This window comes from Fukomys damarensis, unplaced genomic scaffold (assembly GCF_012274545.1).
Source record: "Fukomys damarensis isolate Sample0158 unplaced genomic scaffold, DMR_v1.0_HiC HiC_scaffold_24, whole genome shotgun sequence".
Classification (NCBI taxonomy): domain Eukaryota; kingdom Metazoa; phylum Chordata; class Mammalia; order Rodentia; family Bathyergidae; genus Fukomys; species Fukomys damarensis.
This window is the reverse complement of record NW_022900936.1, coordinates 52,275,970-52,290,767: the sequence shown is the minus strand read 5'-3', so window position 1 is coordinate 52,290,767 and position 14,798 is coordinate 52,275,970. Positions and strand designations below refer to the sequence as shown.

Here is a 14,798-nt window from a genome sequence, read left to right as displayed (position 1 = left end):
TTTTTTTTTTTTTTTTTTTTTTTGGTACCGGGGATCAAATTCAGGCCCTTGCACTTTCAACACAGGCAGCAGAAACACTGAGTCAAAACCGGATCTAGCTCTTTTTTGAACAGAATTAAACTAGGCACAGCAGGACATATAGTACCTCTGGATTTAATCCACCACAGACCAGAGCTGTCCTCCTATCAATGAACACCAGTAATGATGCTCCCTCCCAAGGCTCCCCAAATTCCCTGAAGGGAAATCCCTTTCCTGTTAGAGGTGCTAGTCTACCTGGGAGTCAGCTGCACCGAGCCAGTCTCAGTTTCCATAGCCACCTTCCCATACTCCGTGCTTACCTGCCTCTTTCCCTCCGTGGCACCCAAAGTGTAGTCCTGGCCCAGCCCCTGGGAGTCCACAGGCTGTATAGTAGGAATATCTTCTATCAGTCACCTTTATGTCCCCAGGAGTCACACAATCTGAAACGAGGAACATGTTCAATAACGTTGTTGAATAAGTGACTTTTACAAAGTAGAAAAGAACAACTCTGAGAGCATAAAGATTAAAGATACTGTCATCCATTAAAATGTGATCTTTTCCAATATATCTACTTTATCCCGAAGACAATATGATAAAATGGGCATTTTATAATCTTTTTTCCCTCTTTGTATCTTCATCTATTTCTGCATAGTCCATAGTCTTTTATTCAACGTATTCAGTACCAATTGCATCCAGGCACTAAGCCATACTTTCTTTTGATATATTCACAATTCATTATGAGAAACAGCAAAGTAAAGAATTTGATGTATTTAAATGTAACATTATGCCTCCCCGGTGGTTTCAGAGGAAGGAGTGATTAATGCTGACTAGGGTATTTGGGGAGAATTTTTCAGAGTATGGGATCCATACCTTCCATATATAATAATGCAAAGCTTCCTATTTGAGTCTCTCATAAAAGGGAAATATGAAGACATATGTGATTTATTCACTGCACTTTTCAATGTCTCTCAAAAACAAAAGGTAAGCATTCCAGAAATAAGTTAAACAAATGAGCCCTTATTGAGTAACTCAGGGACCTTCTGCAGATCTGAGATCAACTGTTAAAACTGACCAGCCAAAGGGGATGGTGCTATTATTGTAAGTCTCTTATCAAACAGGCAGTTTGAAATTAAACCATTGGGGTTTTTTCCAACTCAATGTAATGAGTTTGATACTTGTACTCTGAGGAAATTCACCATTAAAATATATATTTCTGAATTCAAGAAGTAAATAATTATGGATATGTTTAGGATGGTTTGCGGGGATGGTGGTAAAATATCAAAACCGAAATACTTTTGATATTGTAATATGTAAGAATTATAACATAGATATCTGCTTTATTCTTCTCTTTCCCAGAGTATTCTAGCTTCTGGCATGTCTGAAGCATGTAACAGATATTTGTTGAATAAATTAATGCATACATAAATGAAATAATCTACGTTTCCATTTGTTTTGATCACCAGAAGTTTTACTAAAACTACTGGGCTTTAAAGAAGTAAAAAATATTCAAAGAGAACCAAAAGGTTTGTTCTTCTCATCCTAGAATAAATGCTATCTTTGAGGCACTGAGGATTCAAGGTCAGGGAACACTGTGACCTGCAGAACCTAGCACAAAGGTGACTTTTTCCCCCTCCATTTCTTCTCCTTCTTTCTCTTCACAGGTTTTATGAGCTGGTGCCAGCAGAGTTTAGATGGTATGTGCTTTACACTTGAATGAAGGTTTCCTGCCCTAGGTTCTGGGAGCTCCACTCTGCTGCCTCCATCTGCTGCTTCTGATAAATGCTCATATTTTAAATATATTACAATCAGCACACTCCCAAAGTTGTTTGCTGGCCCTATCCAGCAGACAACTTCACTGGCACAGAGCCACTTCTTGTGTGGAAAGACTGTGGGTGGAGAGATGACTTAGCCTCTGGAGAAGACAGATAAAAGAGACAGAGGGGAGGGCCGGAGGTTTAGCTCAGTTGTGCCACCGCCTGCCTCACAAGAGCAAAGTCCTGAGTTCAATCCCTGGTACCAAAAAAGGATGGGGAGGAGACAGCCTGAAAAAGCTATTGGCAAGGACCATGGCTGTGTCCTGCAGTGGATAGAGGTTACTTGGATCCACATATGGCTCAGGGAACCTTGGAAGAGAGTGAGAATGTCTGAAGTGTGCCTGTGCTGAGCATGGAGTGAAAGTGAAGCTTAAGTTGCTTTGCTTTTCTCTAAAAATGAATTGACATTTCTTAGCCTGGTTGGCAAACAACCCTCCGTTATGAATAACCTGCAGGAAACTAAGATGTGCAGGAATTTGCCTTCAGTCCTCAAAGCCTTCTCCAGAATATACACTGCCACTCTTCCAAGTCCCCCTGCTAATTTCAGCTGGCAGTCATCTCCCTTTCTGCATTTCTTCCTTCTAGCACCTGATCTCTAGCCAGCATAATCACCAATTGCATTTGGGGAAAATGGAGGAATACAACGTGGAAGGTCTCTCTAAGGAACACAAGCAGAACAGCAGCTGTAGGAGTAGATGTCACTGTCTCACAGTTGTGGGTTCATAGAATATTGGAGCTCGAAGGAACGTTATGGAGCATCTAAGCTAATTCCTTTAACCTAAAGGCATCTTAAATTCTCATGTCTCTAACTGATTCCTGATATCCCTCCCCTTACCCCTCTTTTCTTGTTTTCTTCCTTTCATTAGTGGTGACTTCATTCCTCTAATTACTCAGGGTCAAAAACTGTGACATTATACTTGACTCCTTGGTTTCTTCCATGCCTCACATCTGTTCTAACAGCAAACCCTATCATCTCACCTTCAAAATACAGTGAGCAAATGACTCCTTCTTTCCACCGCCTCTGCTACAACTCTGGTCCAAGCCATCTTTATGTCTCCTCTGGGTTACTGCAGTGGCTCGAGGATCAGAATAGGCCTAATCAAACTAGCCACCACTTTTGGCAAATAAAATTTTACTTGAACACAGCTACACTCTTTAGTTGACCTGGTCTATGACTGCTTTCATGCTACAAGAGTCAGAATATTTCAATGGAGCCCTTCTAGCCTGAAAAAAATATTTAGTATCTCTGACTCTTTACAGAAAAAGTTTGCCAACCTGTGCAATCATCCATTAAATTATGAATTGGATAACATCACTGGTTGACTCAAAATTCCCTCACTTGAGGTAAAAATGAAAGTCTATGAGGGACCTGTGTAAGTGGATCCCAAATGGTCTCTCTGACCTCCTTACCTGCTATTCTTCTCCTTGTATACTCTGATGTGGCCACACTGAGTACTTCCCTTGATGCTCCTCAGATAACCAGGCCTGCTGCTGATACAACACCTTGCATTTTTCTGTCCCTTCTATTTGAAACCACCTCTGTATTGACACTGCCTGGATTGCATAATTCTTCACGGTTTATTCAAACATCAACTTCCAATGATACCTCTCTGAAAACCTTATTTAAAATGGTAGCCCCTCATTGCTCTAATTTTATCCATAGCATATACCATAACTTATTGTAGCTTTCCCTTACCTGAAAAAATTCTTTTAAAAGAAGAAAAATTTTGTTGGGTTCATGGTTTCAGAGATTTAAGTCCACAGTCACTTAGAATATCACAGGCAGGGGAGAGGGGGCTGTGGTTAAGAAAAGCTGCTAACTTCACGGTGGCCAAGAAATGGAGAAGGAGAGGGAGACGCAGAGAGGAAGGAGTGAGAAGGGAGACTTGTCAGGAGTATTCTCCTAGTGACCTACTTCCTCCGATAAGGCCCCGCTTCCTAAAGTGTGTACTACCTTCCAAGGGCCCCATGTCTGAGCACTGATGTACTGGGAACTCCATGTATGAGCTTTAGGGGGGCATTTCAGCTCCGAACCATAACACTGGGCATGTCCTAGGTGTTTTATAAGTGAACTAGTCCTGGAAAGCACTGATGTTACAGCTCAGGTCAAATGTATCCAAGAGGGGCTTTTTATGAATAGTCCTGCTCAGTGAGTCACTAGGAATTCCAGGCAGAAATGGCTTTGTGAGTGCATTTCATTGTCTACTTTCTTGCTTCCCTTTGCTCTTCTTACTTCTTACTTTTTAAAGTGTCTCATGCCACTCTGAGTCTATGGTTATAGCATGTATGCTATTCCAGAACTTACTCCTTCCTGGTCTACCTGTCACTATTAAAACGTATTTCCCTGGCTTCTATTACCCAAAGACCCTGGCACATTCTCTTCTAAGCCGATAAACTCATTAAAGCTCAGATATTAATGAATAATAATGCCTCTACCTCCTGGAAAATAATTTGCATTTAAACAACTTTTAGTGCCTGAATGCAAAGAGGTAAGTGATGTGGGAATCCTCAGCAGGCACTAGGTCTGGGCCAGCTTGGGTAGCCACACAGAGGCCTGGAAGGAAAATCAAACCACAACCGATGGATCCAGTCCACTCAGCCTGCCTCTGCAGGGTGAGTCCAGCCATGCACACCCCTCAGAGCGCCCACACAGATAGGCAGGGTGCCAATTAGAGGCCTGAGAGATCAGAGCTTGCATAGAAATAAGCCTGTCACTTGTGGTATATGTACACACTTACATATATTACCATCGAATCCTTCCCTTAGTGCTTTGATAGCTTTTTTTCTGACACAAATATTTCTTGGGGAAGAAAGAGAGGAATTGGGTAGGTATACAATTCTGCCCTGAAAAGGAAAGACTAGGTGAACTGGGGTACAAATCCAAGCATATTCTTTACCGGGGTTGTACTGTATGTAGCTCAGAATATCATGGGGTTTTTGAAGATGGAGAGGAGGAAAGGGTTCAGAAGTGAAACTTTCTCACTACAACAGGACAAAAACATAATTCCTGATAAAGAGACCTTGTGCTACTCAGAGACAAAACTGACACAATGATCTGCAGGAGTGAGGAAGACGAATTTCTCCATTAGTACGTCTGGTGGATCTGTCCGAGCAGCCCTGCTGTACCTCCAGAGGCCCGGGCATCACGCCCGTCATGTGCAGAATGTTGCTGGCCTTCCCAGGACAGAGCAGGGCAGGCCAAGGCCTTGGCCTAGTTTACCAGAACCAGCTCCAGGGGTCCGAGCACTTGTGCCTGTCTAAAGTGAATGAAATTTCTTTTGAATTATGACTATGATTTCTTTGTCTACCACTCTACACAGTGCTACGTAGACCCCGCTGAGATTGCTACCTAGTGGAATGGGTATTGATCTGCAGCTCCTCCAGGGAATCCCTGGTGTTGTTTACCTCATTCTCTGGACAAAGAGACATTATAGTGTAGCTGTATGGATGCTTTCCACATTTTATCAAAATGATATCTTTGACAGAGAAACTCAGAGAGATTAGCATATATTTCAGATATTAAGTAACCACCCCCACCTGCTAAGGATTGAACCCATGGCCTTCATGCTGAGCTACATTGCTAGCCCTTAATTAAATTTTAATTTCGAAACAGTCTTGCTAAATGTTGAATTGTGCAGGGTGGGCTTCATCTTGTCACCCTTCTATCTCGGCCTCCCAGAGGGCTAGGATTACAGGCATGTTGACGGACAGACAAAAAGGCATTTTTGTCATCTACAGTGAATCCAGTTTCTCAAGCTGTTTCTAACTCGCTAAATATAGAGCTAAAGAGTCCTCAAGCTACTTGGAGGCTGCCTTCATTCCTGCCTGAACAGAGGTGGGATGCATGTCCTTTAGCTAGAGATGTTGGAGACCTTGCTGTCCACAGGAGAGATTTCATGTCTCCTGGGTGCTGCTACCACCTGACTGGCACTTGTGATCTGCAGCAAACAGCAAACATCCAATGGTTCAGGGGACATCTGGGGCCCTGAGGATGTGCACTGAATTGCAGGTGGCTCTCTCCCACTGAAATAAAGGAGATGGGGGCTGATGACATTACCAGGATGGATGTCCTGGAAGGTGGGCGCCTGTCTTCTGAGGTCAGCCCCAAGCCAGGGCTGTCAAACATCGACATGTCCCAGGTTCACTGAAGCCTCCCTGACACAGAGACTCTGGGCCCCAACTGAGATCAGGTTCAGGAGGGTGGGGCAGGAGCTAAGAACAAGCATTTCTAATAAGTACCCAGGCCCTGTGGCTGCTTCAGATTCAGGAACACTCTTCAGGAGCCACTCCTCTGGGTTCAGGTTCTGTCTGACATTCCTTCCCACCGCTGTGCTTCACAAACATGAGACTGGGGAAGAGAGGATGGAAGTTGCAGCTTCTGGGGCAGCATGTGGTGGCCCGAGTCCAGGCTGCCATTCAGGACAGAGAAGCCATCTTAAAGAGACACGGGGAGCCGGGGATTTAGGTCAGTGGCTCTGCTGCCTCCTTCGCAAGTTCAAAGACCTGGGTTCAATCTCCGGTACCAAAAAAAGGGGGGAGGGAGGGGAACATGGGTCTCGACCACCTTTTTCATGATTCCCAATTTGCAGACCTTCTCCTCTTACACTGCAATGCTAGTTTATCTACTTCATCTATAAAGCCCACCTGGTGAGGGTTTGCATGGAGTAGCCCAGGCCCATAGCAATCTGACCAGAGTTAGAGAAAAGGGGACTGGCAGAGGGACTCAGAGGACTCTGGAGCATCAATAACAGTGTTCATGAGGCACAGTTTCTCCAGTGGTTTTGCACAAGTGACCACAGCAGGGCAGGGAAGGGCACACCTAAGAAGCCATCATGTAGGCAGACAACAAAGATTTCTCAGCACACATTTCTGACTGCTGTTAGTGGGGAACTCACCAGAAACTGTAGATGAGACAGTCCAAAATGCAGACAGCTACTCTGCAGCTAGTTTCAAAGAACACCATGCACTTTCCCCCTAGAAAACTTGCTCCTCTGAGGCTACAAAAGGCAGCCTTTAAAGAGCTGATTCTTTCTATACCTTGGTCCCAAAGAGGAACTGTAGTGCAGTAAATGGTGCCAGCAGATGGGGACTAAGAGGAACAGTGAACCTGCAGAGTGTTTTGGGCCATTTCGAGGCTGTTTGTGCGTTTGAGGGAAAAAGTGGGGAGGTGCTGTGGCTGAGGAATATCTCTGCAGGGCTGGGCTGTGGCTAAGTTCCATTGCTATACACAGTTTCTAGTATCTGTCAGGATACAGGACTCCTTTCTTTCTGTTCTTGTTATGTTTTCCTTGAAGGTCATCTGAGTCTCTCTCCTGCTTCATGCTTACTCCAAGACTCAAGGAGGAAACCAGTCTTGTCTCAGCCTTGCTTACTGTCAAGGCAAAGGGGAAGATAAAGAGGTAAACTGCATGCTCAGTTTTAAAGCTTTTGGTCAGAAGTAACACATGCAACTAACTATTGTGATTTACAGAGGATTCCTCCAAAATTAGTGTGTACCCAGAACATCAGAATGATAAGTTATTTGGAAGTGATGTCTTTACAAATGTATTTAGTTCAGGATTTCAGGCTGATATACCAGATTTGGGGTAGCCCCTAAATCAAATGACTAGTGTGTTTATATAAGGAAAAAAAGAACACAGTGACAGAAAAGGACTGCAGACAGAGGTAGAGACTAGAGTGATGAGCTCACATTGAAGAGCACCAAGGTTGCTAGGACTCAGCAGAAGTCAGGGAGAAGGAAAGATTCTTCTCTAGGCTTCAGAGGGAGCAAGGCCCTGTTGACACCTTGATTTCAGACTTCCAGTCTCCAGAACTGTGACAGAATAAACTTCTCTTGATTTAAGTCTTGGTTTCAGCTGACCAAAGCAAGTCCCATTGCCATGCTGTTTCTTTTTTGTTTTGTTTTTTGTTGTTGTTGTTGTTGTTGTTGTTTTTTGTTTTTTTGAGACAGGGTCTCACTAGGTAGTTGAGCCTGAGCTGGAACTCATTATGTAGTCCAGGCTGGTCTCGAATTCGGAGTCATCCTCCTGCCTCAGCCTCCCGAGGGCAGGCGGGTGCCACCATGCGCTGCCTGCCATGCCCAGTTTCTACCAGGTGGAAGATGTTCCTGTGGGACTGTGGTCTTGCTCAGATTCACTCTCCATCTGTCCATCCTCTGCTGGGTACCGCAAAGCTGAACTCTGAGAACTGTATGAGTGGACTCCTTTTCCCTCTGGCTTCTGGTTCAGACTTGCCGATAAAGGGAGTTGGGGCAAGGGGTGGCGGGCGAAGTAAGAGTCCCTCCCTTGCCACTTTCTTCACACCCTACTGTGTCGGGAGCATTTCTACACAAATTTTGGGGAAAATTAAATAATTAAAGTATGACTACAGGTGAATGTTACCTTGTCCAAGATCTGGCTGTGGCATATAGGAACAGAACTGTGTTTTGCCTCTAGTCACAGTTGAAGCCTTGAAGGTCTGTGAAGCTGTAGTACTCAAAGGCAAGACAGCATCAGCTGAAGGCAAACTGGCTCCTTGAGAACCCAGAAGTAATAGAGAAGAGAAAGTTTCACCTGGGTGAGCTCCTATTCAGCTCACCTCATCCCACCTACTGAGGTGGGAATGCTCTCCTTTCAGCCCTCATTAGCATGAGATTTGCATGGGCACTGGATCAGACACAGGATCACCACCATCCCTAAGTCACCCATACTCCCTCCAACTATTGTGTGTACCCAATAAATAGTGGCTAGCTTTTGTCTTTGCCCACTCTTGGGCACTCCTGTGCCCCCACTTTAAAATTATGCAAGTTTCTGTTGTCTTTTTTTCTTTAGCCCTCACTGCAATCTCCCTTTTAGGTAGTCAGATGATACTACTGACTCAGGTAATGGCTCCTGCAGTTTCTCCTTTCCCTTGAGCTGCTATTTCTTCGCCATGCTCCTCCAGACCTAGGGTGCGTAGCTGTTGCCAGGTAAGGTGCTCGGCATTCTGTGTTGTTTTCCCACATCCCGGCCTTCAGCCTTGCCAATAGTCATACTATTAATCTCCCCTCTGTAACTTCACTAGAGTGTGCCATGTGGACATACATGTCGTGTACCTAGGAGGAGAGCTGGCAATGTTGGTGGACAGTGACAGCCTTGCTCAAGTGAGAAACAGCACGAGTGAAATGACAGTGAGAAATGCAGGGAGAACAACAGGTCACAGGATTGCTTGGCCTCTACTCTGCCCTCTGTATTTCAGAGGAGGGAGCATGAGGTGTGAAGACAGACTCAAACCCCAGCTCCACCACTGATTAAGGTAATGAGATAAGATTAAGATAAATAAGATTATGAGATGAACTGAAATTTCTTCTCAGGTAGGATACATAACAATTCTTTTCTGATTGGACTACTGTAAGGATTAAGAAGGATAAATATAGAAAGCATTTGGTGGGCAAATAATGTTCCCCAAAATATCCAAGCCTGAATTCACAAAAACATATGAATGAATATGTTACTTCTCATGGCAAAAGAGAGTGGGATTGTAATTATGATTATAGACCTTACCATAGGGATTATCCTGGATTATCAAATGGAGCCCATCCAATCACTAAAGCACTTACAAGGAGAAGAAGGGGGTTGAACTGCTGGTCTTGGAGATTAGAGATATGACAGAATAGGAGAGATAGAGAAGATATGACATTCTAGGATTTAATATGCAATCACAAGTTCTGAGATATTCAGAAACCACACAAAATGATACAAAAATGCTTCTAAGATACTAAGATTCCCCAGATTGCAGCCAAAAAGGAAACAGAAATCTCAGCTCTACATACACTGAGTTCTGTCAACCATCTGGATGAACCTGGAAATGGATTTTCTCCTGAAGCCTCCAGAAGAGAGCTAGGCCAGCCAATGCCTTGATTTCAGGATTGTGAGACTCAAGCAGAGAAATCAGCTGGGCCTACTGGATTTCTGACCTATGGAATTATGAGATAAACAATGTGTACTGCTTTAAGGTACTGAATTTAGAATAATTTCTTATACCACTGAGAGAAAATAAATACACTTGCACAGTGAGTCTTGGTGCATAGTATATACCATGCATATTATGTGCCCTCAAACTGAAAAGTTAGGCAAGATACAAAGGGGCCTTCCTGTGATTTGAAATACTACATACTCTCAAAGAAATGTGCCTGCTGCAATTTTCCAACCTCCCCTGGATACTAGTTTCTTTCAGCACTTGCAGGCTGCCATAGATATGGGTTCCACATGAGTAGTCCCAGGAGCAAGAGCAAGGGAGGAGCGGGAAGCACTGTGTATCTCCCTGGCTGAGATAAAAACATCCTGTTGCTTATTGGACTTAGAGAGGAACATTCACGTGAGATCAGATTGCTATCTCTGTGACAAGATGTCCCTTACTACAATCTTAGTTCTACCACCTGCCTGCCTTAAATATAATATTTCCCCCTAATTGAAGCACAGGCTAAGATGAAGAAACCTTACGTCTGCCAACCTAGGCTAAATCTATCTATTTACCCCTACATCAATATCTGCCAGCTGCTTGACCATCCAAACCCAGTCCTTGCCCATACAGCACAGGTCCTTGTGGCTTCTTCGCTTCCTTTAATGACTGAGGCTCCTATGCTTTCACATCAGGGTAACATTAAAATACCGCCTCAGCACATTGGGCTCTGACCCAGCCACCATGGATGGGCTCCTTGTCACCAATAAGCATGAAGTAGAACAAGCGTTAAGAGCTACTCACTGGGCACAGATATGTACAGCTAACTTGAATCAAACCTGGTTGCACTTCTTTGACTTATGGTTCCCCTTCATGGCTCCTGCCTAGCACTTGGTGATTATTTTGGTAACAATTTTTATTGTCCTTCTAGGAAGTTTGTTTCACTTTATGATAACAGCAAGAGCAGGTATTCTTTGCACTTACTCTATGTGATATTTAACTTGATTGGCTTGAAGACACTAGGAGCTTAGTAAAGCACACTTCTGGTTGTACCTGGGTGAATTTAGGGACTGTATCTGGCCTCTTCTTCTCTGGTTCATTCCATTCTCTGCTTCTGGGCTTCCATGAATTGAGCAGCTTTCTTTCGCCATGCCCTTCCACCATGATGCTTCTGCCTTGGACCCAGCCAACCATGGACTGAAACTCCTGAAGCTGTGAGCTAAAATAAACCTCTCTTTTAAGATTCAGGTATCAGATATTTTGTCCCATCAATGGAAAGCTAACCAATATACTGTACATCAGGCTTTCTTGTGTGTAATTGTAGAAGTGTAAACTTTTTAAATTTTTAGGGCAATTTGAAGATTTCACTTCTATTATTTTTATTATTGTTGCTTTACAAGTCAGGAAATGAGGGCTCAGAAAGTTAAGTAATTTATCAATGGTTAACAGAGAGTAAGTGGCTTGAGCAGTAATTCCACTTAGGATGAAGTGTCTTGGTATACTACATTCCATACTGTAATTTCTCATGATTAAAAAATACTTAAGTCTCCACCAGGCCCTATGTGAGACATTGTGGGTTACCATTAGTTGCTGATGTTCCTGGATTAAAGAATACCTAAACAACTGGTAAAGCCTTATTTCTAAGTATATCTGAGATGCTATTTCCAGAGGAGACCAGCATGGGAGTTCCTAGACTAAACAGGCATCATCCTAGCAGCTGTGGACCTGGCTAGAACAAAAAGGTGGAGGAAAGGTGAAAATACTTCCTCTCTCCTGGCACTAGAATACCCATCTTCTCCTATACTGGGCCATCAGCACTGTAGATTTTCAGGCCTTTGCACACTGGGAAGGCATGAGGGGTCCCCTAGGTTTTCAGGTCTTTGGCCTTTAAACTAAGAGTTACATCACTGGCTTCCCTGGTTCCGAGACCTTCAGACTTGGCCAGCTACACTACATTTCCCTGGGTTTCCAGAAGGCAGATGGTCTCCCTTCAGACTTCTCAGCCTCCAGAAATGCATAAGACAATTCCCCTAATAAATTCCTCTCATGTATCTATCTATATCTCTGTACATATCTACCTATGTGCAGATAATTCTATGTGCCCTTTGGCTTCTACATTCATAAATTCAACCAACTGCAGGTGGAAATTTTTTTTAAAAAAGAAACTGAACATGTAGATTTTTTTCTTGCCATTATTTTGTAAACACTACAACAATTTCTACATTGTTATATTAGGTATTATAATTAATCTGGAGATTAACTGAAGTACACAAGACGATGTTGAATATCCACTGATTTTGGTATCCACAGGAGTCCTGGAACCAATCTTTCACAAATGCTAAGTGATGAGTTCTGTGTCTCTGGAGATCTCTAATGCAGAGGTACAGACATATTCAGGACACAATTTATTTTATATAAGCTAATTTGACAGAATAAACAAATATCTATTGACATATTTTCTTAGCAGCATAAAGAAAGTGTCATAGGAGAGGTAATTAGACCCTGCAGCAGCAGAGAGCTATGGGAAAAAAGAAAAGTAGGGTTGAACAAGGCTTTTTGGAGGAAGTGATGTTTGATCTTGGCCATGAAGGATGAGTTAGTATTCTTTGGGTTGAAAAGAAGAAAGCATGAGGAAGAACACATGAAGTAGAGGAACAGCATGATCAAAGCACAGAACGGCATGACCAAAGCATAGAAGCCTGAAAGCAGAATATACCAGGCACAGAGGGATTCATATTGCTCTGTAAAGTGCCTGACATGGAACACAAGTCAGCTTGGATCAAACAGGCCAGACATGTTAAAAACACAAACTTCATTATGGGATAAAATCAGACACTATGAAGACTAAGAAGAGAAAATATTCATGAACTGTAACCAGCTGCTGACTGATAAGCCAAAGACAGGAATGTAATGATACTAAGGACCTCTACTATGTGAGACAAGCTTTATATTTAGTTCAGGAGTTAGATTTATATTATACCTAGTAAAACTAAAACATCAAAATGGCACCTAGTATACTGGCTTCAGTGGGATCCCTTGATGTTGGTCCACCTATGGAGAAAGATGCATCTGGCCTCATACAGCACAGGCCATGTCTAATTAGCCACATACAGTCCTAAGCCAACTCTCAGAAGGAACATGAGGTAGTATTGACTCTCATGCCACTCTGCCACTCACCAAACTGGGGCAAGGAACCTCTGTGGTCATTTGCTGGAATGAAAAAGAAGGCTACAATTGTATCTACCATAAGGATATAATTGTATCTACATACAATTTTAGATAATATACCTACTATGAGGTAGGAAGTAGACTTCCTTTTGGAGGGAAGATAAAGATAAATATGTTGCTGAGTCAGAATGTAGGGGAAAGGAGAATTGGTGAGTTGAGAGTTGAGAAGGCAGACTGTGGTGTTTCAATGGCTTTGGAGTCAGGTAGATTTAAAAAAAGAAATAGGGTTACAAAGGCAAGGGAGAGTGACAGAAAGGAGAAAGAATAAAGCGGGGCAAGAGACCACAGTATCAACACACAGCCACGGGCAAAGGGCCCATCATGCCTCTTTACCTTTGTTGCCTCATCTCTAAAATGAAGATTGTGACACTTGCCCTTTCAGAGGCTGTTGTGAAAGTAATATCGTCCATATTTAACTACTTATGCTCAAAAAATTCTAATATTCATTATCCCTTCCCTTTCTACCCAAGAAACTCATTACAGAAAGATGAGCTCAAGATTCAAATAAAAAATGCTTGGAAAAATTATAAGGGAAACTTTCAAGGAGAAAGGAGCTTAAGGTTTTCTTTGAAGATATCAAACTAGGACAAGTTGCCATGTACTGTTGCTCCCGAGATAGACCTCCTCTTGCTCCTGCACCACTCCATGACCCTGTCTCAACTAGAGCAGCAGTGATCGCCCCGGTGGTCTCTGATTCGCCTGACTTAAGCCTATTCATTTCTGCACAGAGGGACTTTAAGCAGATAATCTCAGCAGTTCCCAGAGTAAAATGAGCATCACTGGATCTCTCTAGGTAGGTACCTCTATAGGCTGGGGACAGTCCTTTCCAGTCACTCTTCAGCTTTAGGGGGTTGGACGTTTCCAGGGACAGCTGACAGCCTTATTTAGCCAACCAGCTGCTCTGTGATACACAGTGTCCCTAACGCTCAAAGTCTGGTGGATGATTCTTTTGTACCACGTAAGCAGCAGCTGGAGAATTGATCCGCTCCTCTGACAGACTCAGGGTGTCAGGGCTGCCATTCAAATTGTTACCACCATAGTTATTAACCATTGTTTTTTGGTGAGATGTCTGCTAAGCTACTATTTTCTTTCTTTTTCAATCACTTAGAACACAATCAAACTTCACTTAGAGCAATACTTGCCTTAAGTGAAATTTATTAAACTCCTGTTTGTTCAGTTGGAGAAAGGGGTACTTAAAAGGCCTCTCTGATTTTAAAGTAGTAAGGCTGTGTGAAGGAGGTTCACACAAAGCCCACATACATAAAGTTACAGTATATGTTTCAGTATCATAGAGAATGGCGATATTACTTCTTGAATTTCATTCCTGTGGTGATAAATGCTAGGGAGAAGATGCCCAGGGTAGAGGGTCTGGAGAGTGGGATATTGTGGTGGGAAACTGCTGTCTTTTTCAGCAGGTGAGAAAAACAACCAAGGGAGTGGACAGTACGCGCTCCATTACAGCAGCCTCCAGAGCCCGACACTCTGACAAGGGAGTTCATCACTCGGGATAAATGCTAAAGGTAGCGTTAAAAGGGCTTCTGCTTTGAGACGAATGATACGGCCTGTGTGATTCAGCGATATATTCAGAGGCCTTGTCCACAGCGTAGCTTGGTGCCACATTCTGAACCCCATTTTGCAAACACGATAAACCCAAACTGCGCAGAGAAGTGCACACGACGGAGTCACAAACCGCGCTCAGGGACACCGCTGGCCGGCTCGGGCGGCTGTTTGCGGTCTCCGCGTTCGCCCCACCATGAACGTTCACCAGCACAACTGGGACTTACTTGATAAAAACACCGAAGTGAGAGGGAAGAGACCCGC

The 14,798-nt window shown here is 43.4% G+C and overlaps 1 long non-coding RNA gene across 3 annotated transcripts in view; it reads right to left on the bottom strand.

Annotated features, from left to right (window-relative positions):
* LOC104866274 overlaps positions 1–14,798 on the bottom strand; it is a 133,541-nt gene extending 118,743 nt beyond the window's left edge. For all 3 annotated transcript variants that reach the window (XR_004518822.1, XR_004518823.1, XR_781402.1), the window contains exons 1-2: positions 14,762–14,798; positions 339–458 (exon numbers count right to left, since the gene is read on the bottom strand). This is a non-coding gene — a long non-coding RNA (uncharacterized LOC104866274). The remainder of the gene's footprint in view (positions 1–338; positions 459–14,761) is intronic.